The sequence below is a fragment of the Manis javanica genome, chromosome 10 (genome assembly GCF_040802235.1).
Source record: "Manis javanica isolate MJ-LG chromosome 10, MJ_LKY, whole genome shotgun sequence".
Taxonomy (NCBI): Eukaryota; Metazoa; Chordata; class Mammalia; order Pholidota; family Manidae; genus Manis; species Manis javanica.
Genome location: NC_133165.1, coordinates 65150152 through 65162309, shown reverse-complemented (window position 1 = coordinate 65162309; position 12158 = coordinate 65150152). Strand labels below are relative to the sequence as shown.

The following is a 12158-nucleotide window of genomic DNA, read 5'->3' as shown; positions in this document are numbered from 1 at the left end:
TCTTAAAGGCCAGAATTAAAGAACTAACTTTGCCAGATTCGCAAAAAGTCCAAACACAAGTTAATTATTTCCTCTTAATACTTTTGTAGCAAATCAGCCCCTCTGCCTCAAGCAAATAGGAAAGAGGAGGCAGGTAAGATAGTAGAATGAGTCCTCTCTACCAACACGGTGAGCCCCTGATGGAGCCTAGAGCACCCTAGATCCTTAGGGAATTGCTTTCTGTTAATTTACATAGTTATGCTTATCTGCGCTCTTATTGAGGTTCAAGTCTGAATGACACTTTTATATTTCAAAATATCTTTTATTGGGGAAAAGCTACTTTCAATATCGTTACAGACAATGCATTGTGCTTGTTATACCTCATAAGATGATATTGGACAGGGCCATTGTTCACACAGCAACATTCTCTCGTGAAAGTTTTGAAATACAGAAAATCTAAATGCCTGTAAGCAAAGATGCGCATTTAGCTCTTATGCAGATGGGTGGCCCTTCATTGGCATCCCCAACTGGCAGAAAGAATAAAAAATTAGCCAAGAAATAATGAGCTACTAGTAGGCAGATAATAAATAACTGGGATTAAGAGGGAGTTTGTTAAGTGGTCAGAATTGCTTTTTGGAGAAACAAAGAATAGTTTACTCATGACCAGGAAGGGACAAAAAATAAAGTAACTGGTAGGCTAGGGAGGACAATACTTTAAAAGAACAGCAAAAGAGTAATACATCATCATGGAGGTACTGGTAAGAATGAAAAGGAAGAAAATGAGTGTGGGGAAAGAGCAAGAGTCAGAGAGAAGGGGGGTAACTATACAGAAATTTTTATAAGGAAGAAGAAACACATGACATGTATAAGGTGAATTTAAGTGGAAGATAAAGGTGGGAAAACAGAATGTAGAAGTAGGACTAGGATGCTAAGATCAAACAATTTTCTTACAACACATGTGGTTATGCCTGGGGCCCACCTTACCAAGTGCTCTCTCTGCTTCTTTGGCCCTCTCCATTTAGTGCCACGTGTGTTCTCCCCCTTCCTGGATGGTACCAGTCCAGCTGTCTCTCTTCCCTTCTCTCTCCTCCTCTCATCCCAATGTCCTCTTAGGCTTTCCTCTTTGCTTGATCCACAGTGAGTGAGGAAGCTGCCAAACATTTCATGTAATACACACTTTAGAGAAAGGAATTCCTCCATTGCTTCATCCTTGAGCTATGTCATTCTGTGTGCTGTTTTGCCTGAACTATCTCTAGAATCCTCACACAACCCAAAGAGGCGGGTGTGTTACTCTCATTTTAGAGATAAGTAAACAGAGGCTCCGACTGGTTAAGTGACTGGTTAGTAATGAACAGTGAACGAATTTGGATTCAGGGAAATCTGAGGCCAAAGCTCATTCCTACTCACCCAGAACAGATGGTGTATTGCTGAGGGTGTGGAGAATGCCCACATAGTTCCACCTGATCTTCAGTGGCACCTTCAGCTTCTGTGGTGGTACTTCTGCACTCCTCTTAATGGCTGGCAAGTGGAAGGGAAGAGGAATTGCCTCCATGGAAGTCCAGCCATCAGCACACTCAGCTCAAGCAGAACCCAGGGTCTCTTCCTCATGTGCTGTTTGTCTGTTTCCATGGTGCTGTTTCCGAGCTTGGCCCTTATTTTGCTTTCCCTTATGTGCCTATCTCTACTGAACAGAATTGCTTCCTCTAATTTCTGAGCTATTAAGACAGCATCTGGAGGAAAAAGAAACAAGACCCAGGGAATTTATGCAAACAAATGCTCTATCACGTATGTGAGCTGGGATAGAATTACACATTTCTGATCTGATTCAGTCAAGTACCATCATATTTGTAAATGGGAATGTTGACTACTAATCTAACTTGGTAGAGAAAGATTACCCAACACCAAAACGTCACTGTCTCTTTCAGATCTTTGTAACAAACCAAAAAGTATCTATAATATCGTATTTGGTAAGTTTTTCCTCCTCAAGAAATGAAAAACCAACATAACCTTTTGATGAAAGCAACTTTATCTAAAGCTGTTGTGGGTTGAAAGCACAGATCCCATTCGATGACTAAATATCCATAACCGATAGTTATTTTAAAAAATAAAATAATACAATGACCCTCTTGGAGGAAAAAAATTCTCTAACTTGACAAGGCAATGGGAAAGAGAAAGGCAGCCCTCCCTGCCACGCCTTTTTTAACAAAAGGAGTTTCACATGGCCCTAACTGATAGCAAAGCGTGTCTAAAAGGACCATTTGTGAAGAGTAAGGCAAGAGGAAACACTAATATCCTGAAATCCTACAAGGTCTTGCGAAGTGCCAAATAAATCACTGGGCTGACACATGGCTAGCTGGCACCTGCCCCAGAGCCCATAGCAGACTGAGAACTTCCTTATTTGTGCAAAGGGCCACATTTTCAACAGAAACTTCTGACTTCAGCTTACCCCTTCTAAGCCTATGTCAGCAAATCTCCCCAAAATTTGCAAAGAAAGATCTGCTGCATTTACGGTAAGTGACCACGATACATTCTTGAGCTTCCGCTGGAGACAAGCTCTTCTGTTTTCTCTCTCTTTCCTCCAGAGCCTCCACTCATCTTCTTCCTAGTCATTGAAAGTTTCCCTGAAAGGATTGGGACTATTCATAAAATGAGGGTGTGAGTGAAGTTGAACAAAACAATCATTCCTCTATCTAAAATCTAAGTCACTTTCTATTTTCCTGTCAAGCAGGAGATGATTTTATTTTCATCCCCTAAAAAAAAAAAACAAAAAAAAAACCTGAGGACATTTTGACTTACCACTGGTGGGACCATATGAAACGTGATTTCAGACTAATCTGCCCGTTCACTCTCCTGGGAATCGGAGCTTGGCATATGCAGAACTGCCTGATGCCCTCACACTTCCAGGTCGCCATCCTTGCAGACTCTGGATCTCCTCCATTCCTTCACCATCTTGCTTTCTCAGCTCCTGCTCATGATGAGAAGAAAAAAAAAGTCACTCTCCCACCTAGGGTGTTAGCTGATAAGAGTTTTAAGACATTATCCTAATTCTGGGGAGATCTGCTCTCTCAATTACTTAGCAAAGAAAAAAAAAGCAAATAAGATGACGATGACCTTCTCCTGGCCCCCAGATCTACCTGTACAGGTATAAAGAGTAGGAATGAAGCCCCCATAAGTCAAGAGTCTCTTAGGAAAGGTCCCTGGAAGACAAAACTCTTCCCAGAGCCCTCTCAAATCATGGCACCGAGCAAGGATCGAACAAATTGAGTTTAAATGTTCCCTCAAGTCTATTTAATCATCCAGTATTCTTGCTTGCTGATTTCAGTATAGAATGATGGAGAAAATGAATTACTAGGAAAGACTGTGAAGATTAGCCTTAATCATAAAGAAGAAGTCCCCCTCCACTTGTTTATCATCTGAAACAGTCCTTTCCCATCAGCCCATATAATTTCTGAAGTTGAACATCCTTAAAAAAATATTCCAGGAGAATCTTGTGAAATGTCAACCTATTTTGGAAGGAGCAGAGCATGACTCTGCCATATTTAACATCATACTTGGTTGAATGTAGCCTTAACTTTAATTTGAGAAGATTTATAGTAACAAAAGTCAGTAACTTTCATTTCTGAAAACCCTGAAAAGGAAAGGGATTCTTTTTGTTCTTCTTATGATTATTACTTATTATTATTTTGTTTTTACTCTTTCATATTTGAAATTAGGACTTCATATTGAAATGGGAACTTCAGGTCATATACAAAGCAAGTAGGGTTTCTCTTGTGTAGGAGAAATAATTGTCCTATGTTGGAATTTGATGGCTCAATTTAGTTAATAATTAAACCTATTTGTACATAAATGAAAATGTTAGAAGTTGCAAAGGGGGGCCTAAAGACCAAAAGCAGCTTGCAGATATATTTTATTTGGCTTACCCAGTGCATTTTGAAAATGTGAACTCAATGCCAACATTTAAAAATCAGGAGAGTTCATATAAACATCAAAATCTCTGGCTTTTCAGGAAATAAGGCAAGATCTGGCAAGACTGTGCTCCCAGTCTTGCATGGCATCAAAGGACCCCACTCCCTTTCAGAGGAAACCTGTGCGCTGCTGATCACCACAGTCTCTACCACTTCCTGTTATTATGCAAGGCTGGTTTTACTCACTGACAGGAGCCTGCCTTTCTCCAGCAGGTATTTAGATTTTTAATCTTCACTTGAGTTTTGTATTTTCTGAAGTTTCCTCACTGCCATTCCCTGTTGCTCCAAATTCATCCCTACACTTCTTCCTTCTCATTCCTTATGCCCCATTGCTTGGCCTACTGCCATGCCTGACAGAGGTCAATTGCAATTTGGGAATTCATGCTGAGGTCTTCCAAACTAATTTTGTGCAAAAACACATATCTGGCACAAGAAACACTGTTTTCCCTTGTGCTTGAAAGTCAAACCAATTTATATTTAGTACCAAAGCATGTAAAGACCCTAAAAACCACTGCACATTTGAGACCCAATTGCAATTTTTTGTTTTGCCCTTTTGGTGACCTGGTGGAGCAGCTGTAGACAGAGTTAGCTCTATTTTGGGACTCTATTCATTGTAAACACACATGTTATATTCTTACTGTTAGCAATTTACTTTCTCTGAAAGCAGTTTTGAGGTTCTGAACTTCCTACAGAAGTTCATAAACATGTTTTATATCCGGTAGAATTCAAATGTGTCTCAGTACTATAGAAACATTTAGCTCTAAGGAATAGATTCAGGACCCAGAACAAACCTAAAACAAACTGCTCTTCCAACATCGCTGCTTAGATATCTAATAAACAGTTATCTCAGTGTAATATGTCAAATATTGCATGTTTGATTCCATCTTTCCAAATGTGTTTATCTTGATGTGTTCCCTATTTCAGCAAATAGCAATTCCAGCCTTTCAGTTGCTCAGGCTAAAAACCCTAGAGTCATTCTTGATTTCTCTTTTGCTCTTACACCCCATATCCCAACCATCTGCAAGTCCTGTTGCCTGTATTTTGAAAAAAGTCCAGAATCCATCCACTTCTCACTACAGCCACTATTATCAGCATAATCAAAAGCACCCTTACCCCTCACCTGAATTACAGAAGTCACCTCTTACCTGGTCTCCTTTGCCCCCTTAATCTGTTCTCTACACAAGTCACACTGATCTCTTTTAAAGGTAAGATTGTATCACTTCTCAAAACTCATATTTCCCATTGGCCAGAGTAAAAGCCGAAGTCCTTAGAGCAGCCAAAATCTCCAATATGACCTGCATGCTCTCGCCACATGTCCTTATGTCTGTAGACCTGCGTCCCGTTTCCCCGGCCTTAATCACTGCATTCCAGCCACTGTGGCCCTATTGCTGTTCCTCAAACACACCACACATGCCCCGCTTCACAACTTGGGTGTCTCTTGGGTCCTTTGCCCGGAATGCTTTTCCCTAGAAAGCTGGCATTTTGGGAGAGGCCTTCCCTGACCCACTATTTTTGTCATATTGAGTGTTTTGCTCACTTGTTTTCTGCCTGCCTCCATCCACAGTGCATACACTTCACACTGTATGTGCAGGGATTTGGGCACTCTTTTCTCCACTGCTCTTTTTCAGCACCTAGAACAGTGCCTGAGAGATAATAGTTCTTAAATATTTGATGAATGAATTAGGTAGAAATACCATCAGATTAAACTTTTGTACTTTCAGCATTAAAGTCTGAAATGAAGAAGCCTGCTTCCAGTCATGAGGGTGTTTGTATGATCTTTAAAAAGATAGAAGCCAAAATAAATGTATTTATTTCTCACATTTTCTTTCTGGACATGACCAGCAATTCCTGGTTTATCAAAGCTAATCCTTACTGTTGAGTTCCAAACATGTGGAACCTTAATATCTGAATAAAGGAAAATTCAACATTTCAAGTTAAATCAGACAAAGGGGTAAAGGATTTGATTTTGCTCTTATGGTAGCTCTGCTGGCTCTTATCAATACATCTGAAATAAGGCCTTTTGGGCAGCATGTTTAGGTCCTTGTGGCTGTGGGGTATGTTTTTGGGTCTGAGTTCCACTCTGTTAATTCAGCAGCATCATCGATGGCTACATTTGTTTTGTTAAACCAATTAAACAAGGAGGCCATTGAACTGAGGTGGCTCTCATGCCTTAACAGCTTACATATATAAGTAAATCAAAAGCTTAGCCTGTATATCCCTCAAGGTTAAGAAATCAAACAACCAAATAGGCTTTGCCACATAAAGCAAATGCTTAAGCTATAGCCAACCAAACAATTCTTTGTTTTTCCTCCTCTCTATAAAAATCTTTCTCCCCAGCCCCTGCTGGTAGAACACTCCTACCACCTCCCATTTGGCACAGCCTGGTTCAAACTAATTTTTTGCTCAAATAAACTGATAATGTGTAATATGCCTCAGTTTATTTTTAACAGTCCTAACACCTTAATGTGGGTTAAGATGTTACAACTCTTGGGCCTATATTATTCAAATGCAGCATGCTTCTTCTGAACTTGAAACAAGGTAACTGATGAAAAGGAGACCACACACACACACACACACACACCAGAAAAGTCTGCTATTTTTGTAGGAAAAATTTTGAAACAAAGCAAAATGGACACTATATTGTCCATCTTACAGTTTTTGTTAACTGTTGATCTGTCAGGGTGTGTTTAGACATGGGTGTGATCACTGTTCATTATATATGCCGTCAAATATGTTAAAATGGGATGTGATCGATTTTCCAAAGTGATTATTAATTCTAGAGTTGTTATCCACCTATTTCAGGGAATTTTTATTGCTGACTTTTCTTCAAAGCACTGTGAGGCAATGTAAAACTGGGTAAATGATAATAGCCAATCTTAACAAAGCTCTCATCCTGTATGGGCATTGCCACCAGGGCTTATGCATATGCACAAGCATAAACACAGGGCTATGAGGTGGATACTGTGTATAGGAGGAGAAAGTTTTCCTTGACCTTCTTAGGGCCCCTGGCCTGGCTGGGTCAGAAATTTTAACTGAGAAAGACAGACTAACGAGAAAAGGATACAAATTTTAGTCTTTACATACACTTCCTGAGAGAATGGAGTGACCAGAGAGGGAAACTTTTATATCTTTTAAACAAAGAAACAATAAATTGGTGACAAATTGACAAGACCAAGAGGTTTGAGCTTTGGGCAGTAAGCAGTAAAGGAGTCACTGGGAAGATAAGCGTGAGTTTAACGAGGTTTGTATGTACAGATTTCTTGGCTCCAGACTCCCACCTCTGGTGTGAGAGCATCTTTCTTCCTCCTGGTCCTGGGAGGGCACCTGTCACATGTGTGTCTTAAGATTTGTTTCAGGGAAGAGTGGCAAGGAGGGAAAGGTCAGAGTGACCTTCCTACTTCTGCCTTTTTAAAATATTCCTTCAGCTTAAGATGCTTAATATACCAAGGTTCTACATTTTGGGGTAGCATGTCCTGAGCACCATCACTGTTATCTCCGTTTTACAGATGGGGAAAGGTAAACAAAAAGAGGTTAAGCAGCTGGCCTGAGGTTGCCGATCTAATTAGTTGCAGTGTCTGGTTTGGACCCAGGTACCCTAGCTCTAGAGTCCATGATCTTAATCATTGCTATACAAAATAGAGAATAATACAATAAGTAATATATTTGCTTTTTGTTCCTCCTCGTTTCTGGTAGAGCTCCTAAAATCCTTGGAATTTCCTGAGAGATTGGAGTGTCCTTTGTTGTTCACGAGGGGCCCCTGTGGAGCACGCATGAGTGCGTGCTACTGAAGTGGCTGAGGTCGGGCTCCTAGGGAGTCTCAGAAAGCAGCTGGTCACCAGAAGACAAGTGATTAGCATGCTAGAACTTTCAGCCCTGCTCACCAACCTCTGTGAAGGGTGCAGGGGGTGCTGGAGATCTCCAGGTCAATAGTGTCAGGACTGAGTTACATTTGTAGGACACGCAGCGAGTGTCTGCTGAGAATGGGAGAATTACTTACTTGGTGGCATTGGAAAGCACTCGAGAAATACAATAAGAGCGCTCAAATAATGAAGTTATTTATAGCCTTTCTCAAAGGTAGTTCTGTGGAAGGTACAGGGAAAGATCCCTCTCTTGCAGAGTCAATAGCACTGTTTTGAATTAGACAATCTTTGAACACATAGATTCAATTAAGAATATAAAAAATCTAACCGCAACAAACAAAAACTCTTACAGAAATGCCTTTCATCTCCCTGCAATCCCCATCTCTCTGATATGAAACCCCAGAGGTGACAAAATATCAGGTAACATCAGAAAGGCAGTATAAGGGCATAGCAGGATATTCTGCCCAAAGAGTTTTTTATTGAGGCCAGAGCCAGGGTACTCATCACACCACTGGACATCCGGAGGGTGTAGCGGGGGGCGGGTAACTTCTTCACACCTCGGCTACACCCTTGACAGGACATGACACCAGTGGCCCGAGGATTATCCTTCCTTGGCCCAAAAGGCCATGAATTTGTAAAGAACAGCTTCGCCTCTTTGTAAATTCTATTCACATATATCAAATATGCTTTCACGATATATACCCAACTTACTTCTTTCAGGCTTCTGAAGCAGCAACAAAATCTGTAGACACTGAGGTGTAAATATTTCTTTTTCCTTCTCAGTCAGCTTTTTGGACCACTTTTTTGAGTTTTTAATCTTAAGAACTAAAGACAATCGAACTCCTTTAAATGATTCAATTTAGTAAGGTAGAAAACAAAATTTTGAAAAGAAAAAGAAATGATTCTGTAACATTAAAAAGATTTTCGTATCTTTTCCAACATTTAAATATTGAGATTGGCTTTGGAAAAATGACACTCCATTAATACCTCTGTTCTTATGCTTAAAACATAGTTTATCAATATAGTTAAAAAAAAAACTTTTCCTAGACATACCATTCTAATTTTCCCCAAACACAAAGGAAGAGCATTTTGATTATAGTATTATTAAATGTACTGATTAAAGTATTATCAAATTAAATGTTTGCTTAACACACCTTGAGAATAGAGGTCACAGTGATTTTTGTAAGATGTAAATGTGGCTGTTATGCTCTATTGCAATGTTTTTGTGGCCCCCTACAACTTTAACATTACATCCACGTTCCCCAGCATAGAATTTAGGGTAAGCAGGGCCACATCATGCCAGACCACTAAACATGCTAACTCTTTCATCTGGAATGCCTCCTGCATGCTCTCCCAGTGGCTTCCTCTGGAATCCCTCCCGCTCAGGCCTTCCTCTGGCCTCTGCCTGCTCCAGGTCTCAGTGTCACACCCAGTCTTTCCTGAACACTCACCAGCAAGACAGGGCTGGATGCCCTCCTATGTGCTTGTCTACAGATTCACCCACTGAAGATAGAGATTATATTTCCTTTCTTACATTCCTAGGGTCTAGCATAGTGCTGATGCATAGCCCATGACTAATAAAGACTTATCCAATCAATGAATAAGCAATATGATCTCTATTATCAAAGAAGTGGCATAAGACCAAATTAGATCATATACTTCTTCTAGACACCCAGTCAAATGCCATCCATAGCACTTCACTCTCCATCTGTATTTTCCTTTCAAAATGTGTGTAATTTATTCCACAAATATTGTTTGAATGTCTGCTATTTTCCAGGTGCTGTTCTGGGTCTTTGGGATACACATTGGTGAACAAAACAAAGATCCCAGGCCTACTGAGCTTATATTCTCACAAGGATACTGACAATAAACATCAGAGGTAAGTAATTGTAGATGTTAGGTGATAATTACTATGGAGGAAGAAGTTGAGTCAGATAAGGGGTATCAGAATGTGGGAGAATAGGGGGAAGGCTGCAATTTTAAATAAAGGCATTAGGTAGGCCTCACTGAGAGGATATTTGAGCAAGTGTTAGAGCAGAAAAAGCGAGTGATTGTTGCCCTCATGGACGTGCAGGGGAAAACCCTAGGCAGACATCAGATAATGCAAAGGCCAGATCGGAAGTAAGAGTTTGCTTAGCTTATTCCAGGAATAGCCTAGAGGCCAGAGTGGTTAGAGCAGAGCGAATGAAAAGGGCAGAGGGGTAGGTAAGGCAGTGACGAGAGGGCAGAGGTAGGCATGCTGTGGAAGGGGTGTAGGGCCTAAGTTCTACTTCAAGTGAAATGGAGAGCCACATAGGGTCCTGAAAGAGGAATGACATGATTTGGCTTACATTTTTAATATAAACTCTAATAGAGAACAAACTCTATTTTAATAAACAAGAAAATGGTCTTTCTTAATCGGTAGCTTCCTCTTTCTTGTACAGTCAATTCTGTGCCCTGGTGAGAGTTTTATCCTATATGTCTGAAACATATTCAGCGTTTCCCAGCCACATTACCTTGGCACGCAGGAACATTATGACCTGTGGCTAGGATTTTCCCAAAATTCACAGCTAAGTTGATTTTTAGGGCACTGTCTTAAGATAGAACATAGAAAAATATGTAATTTTAATCATGATTTTAAAATGTCATTTCAAAATAAGTAGTGGTAAGATTTCTTTTATAAGGGGCACAAGATTCATGATGTGGTACAAGAATTTATAATTACAGCTATTAATCATCCTGCAAAATGTTATAGCATCATGCTTGCATCAGCAGCACATATACTAAAATTGGAACAATACAAAGAATATTAGCATGGCCCCTGTGCAAGGATGATATGCAAATTCATGAAGCATTCCATATTTTTTTGTGTTTGTAATAGCATATTAAGTGACTTAAGTTAGACTCTTAGATAGTAAGGAAGTTACCCTTGAACCTTTGGTAACCACAAATCTAAAAACTGCAATGGTAATAAGTACATACCTATTGATAATCACCCTAAATGTAAACGGTCTGAATGCACCACTCAAAAGATGTAGTCACTGAATGGATAAAAAAACAAGTCCCATCTATATGCTGCCTACAAGAGTCACACTTTAAACCCAAAGACATACACAGACTAAAAGTGAAGGAATGCAATAAGATATTTCATGCAACTAGTAGGGAGAAAAAAGCAGGAGTTGCAGTACTTGTATCAGACAAAATAGACTTCAAAACAAAGAAGTCACAAGAGATAAAGAAGGACATTACATAATGATAAAGGGGTCAATTTAACAAGAAGATATAACCATTATAAATATTTATGCACCCAACACAAGAGCACCTACATATGTGAAACAAATACTAACTGAATTAAAAGGGGAAATAGAATGCAATGCATTCATTCAAGGAGACTTCAACACTCCACTCACTCTGAAGGACAGATCAATCAGACAGAAAATAAGTAAGGAGACAGAGGCATTGAACAACATATTAGAACAGATGAACCTAACAGACATCTACAGAACTCTACACCCAAAAGCAGCAGAATACACATTCTTCTCAAGTACACATGGAACATTTTCAATAATAGATCATATACTAGGCCACAAAAAGAGCCCTGGTAAATTTAAAAAGATTGAAATTGTACCAACCAGTTTCTCAAACCACAAAGGTATGAAACTAGAAATAAATTATGCAAAGAAAACAAAAAATCCCACAAACACATGGAGGCTTCACAACATGCTCCTAAATAACCAATGGATCAATGACCAAATAAAAACAGAGATCAAGCAATATATGGAGACAAATAACAACAATAATTCAACACCACAAAGTCTGAGGGACACAGCAAAGACCGTGCTAAGAGGAAAGTATATTGCAATACAGGCTTACATCAGGAAAGAAGAACAATCCCATATGAACACTCTAAACTCACAATTAACAAAACTAGAAAAAGAAGAGCAAAGGAGGCCCAAAGTCAGTAGAGGGAGGTACGTAATAAAGATTAGAGCAGAAATAAATAAAATTGAGAAGAATAAAACAATAGAAAGAATCAGTGAAAGCAGGAGCTGGTTCTTGGAGAAGATAAACAAAATTGATAAACCCCTTGCTAGACTTATCAAGGAAAAAAGAGAGTCTATACAGATAAACAGAATCAGAACTGAGAAAGGAAAAATCACTATGGACACCACAGAAATACAAAGAACTATTAGAGAATACAATGAAAAAGTATATGCTAAAAACTGGATAAACTAGAAGAAATGGACAACTTTCTAGAAAAATACAACCTTCCAAGGTTGATCCAGAAAGAAACAGAAAATCTGAACAGACCAATTGCCAGCAACTAAATTGAACTGGTAATCATAAAACTACCTAAGAACAAAACTCCTGGACC

The 12158-nt window shown here is 39.5% G+C and overlaps 1 long non-coding RNA gene and 1 other non-coding gene across 2 annotated transcripts in view; both read left to right on the top strand.

Annotated features, from left to right (window-relative positions):
- Nucleotides 1-9590: 9590 nt before the first annotated feature.
- LOC108385887 (uncharacterized) overlaps nt 9591-12158 on the top strand; it is a 41570-nt gene continuing 39002 nt past the window's right edge. Inside the window, exon 1 of the long non-coding RNA XR_012121761.1 lies at nt 9591-9683. This is a non-coding gene — a long non-coding RNA (uncharacterized lncRNA). The remainder of the gene's footprint in view (nt 9684-12158) is intronic.
- LOC118972186 (U6 spliceosomal RNA) lies at nt 10543-10649 on the top strand. Its single transcript, XR_005061031.2, has one exon. It is a non-coding gene; the product is annotated as a U6 spliceosomal RNA (small nuclear RNA).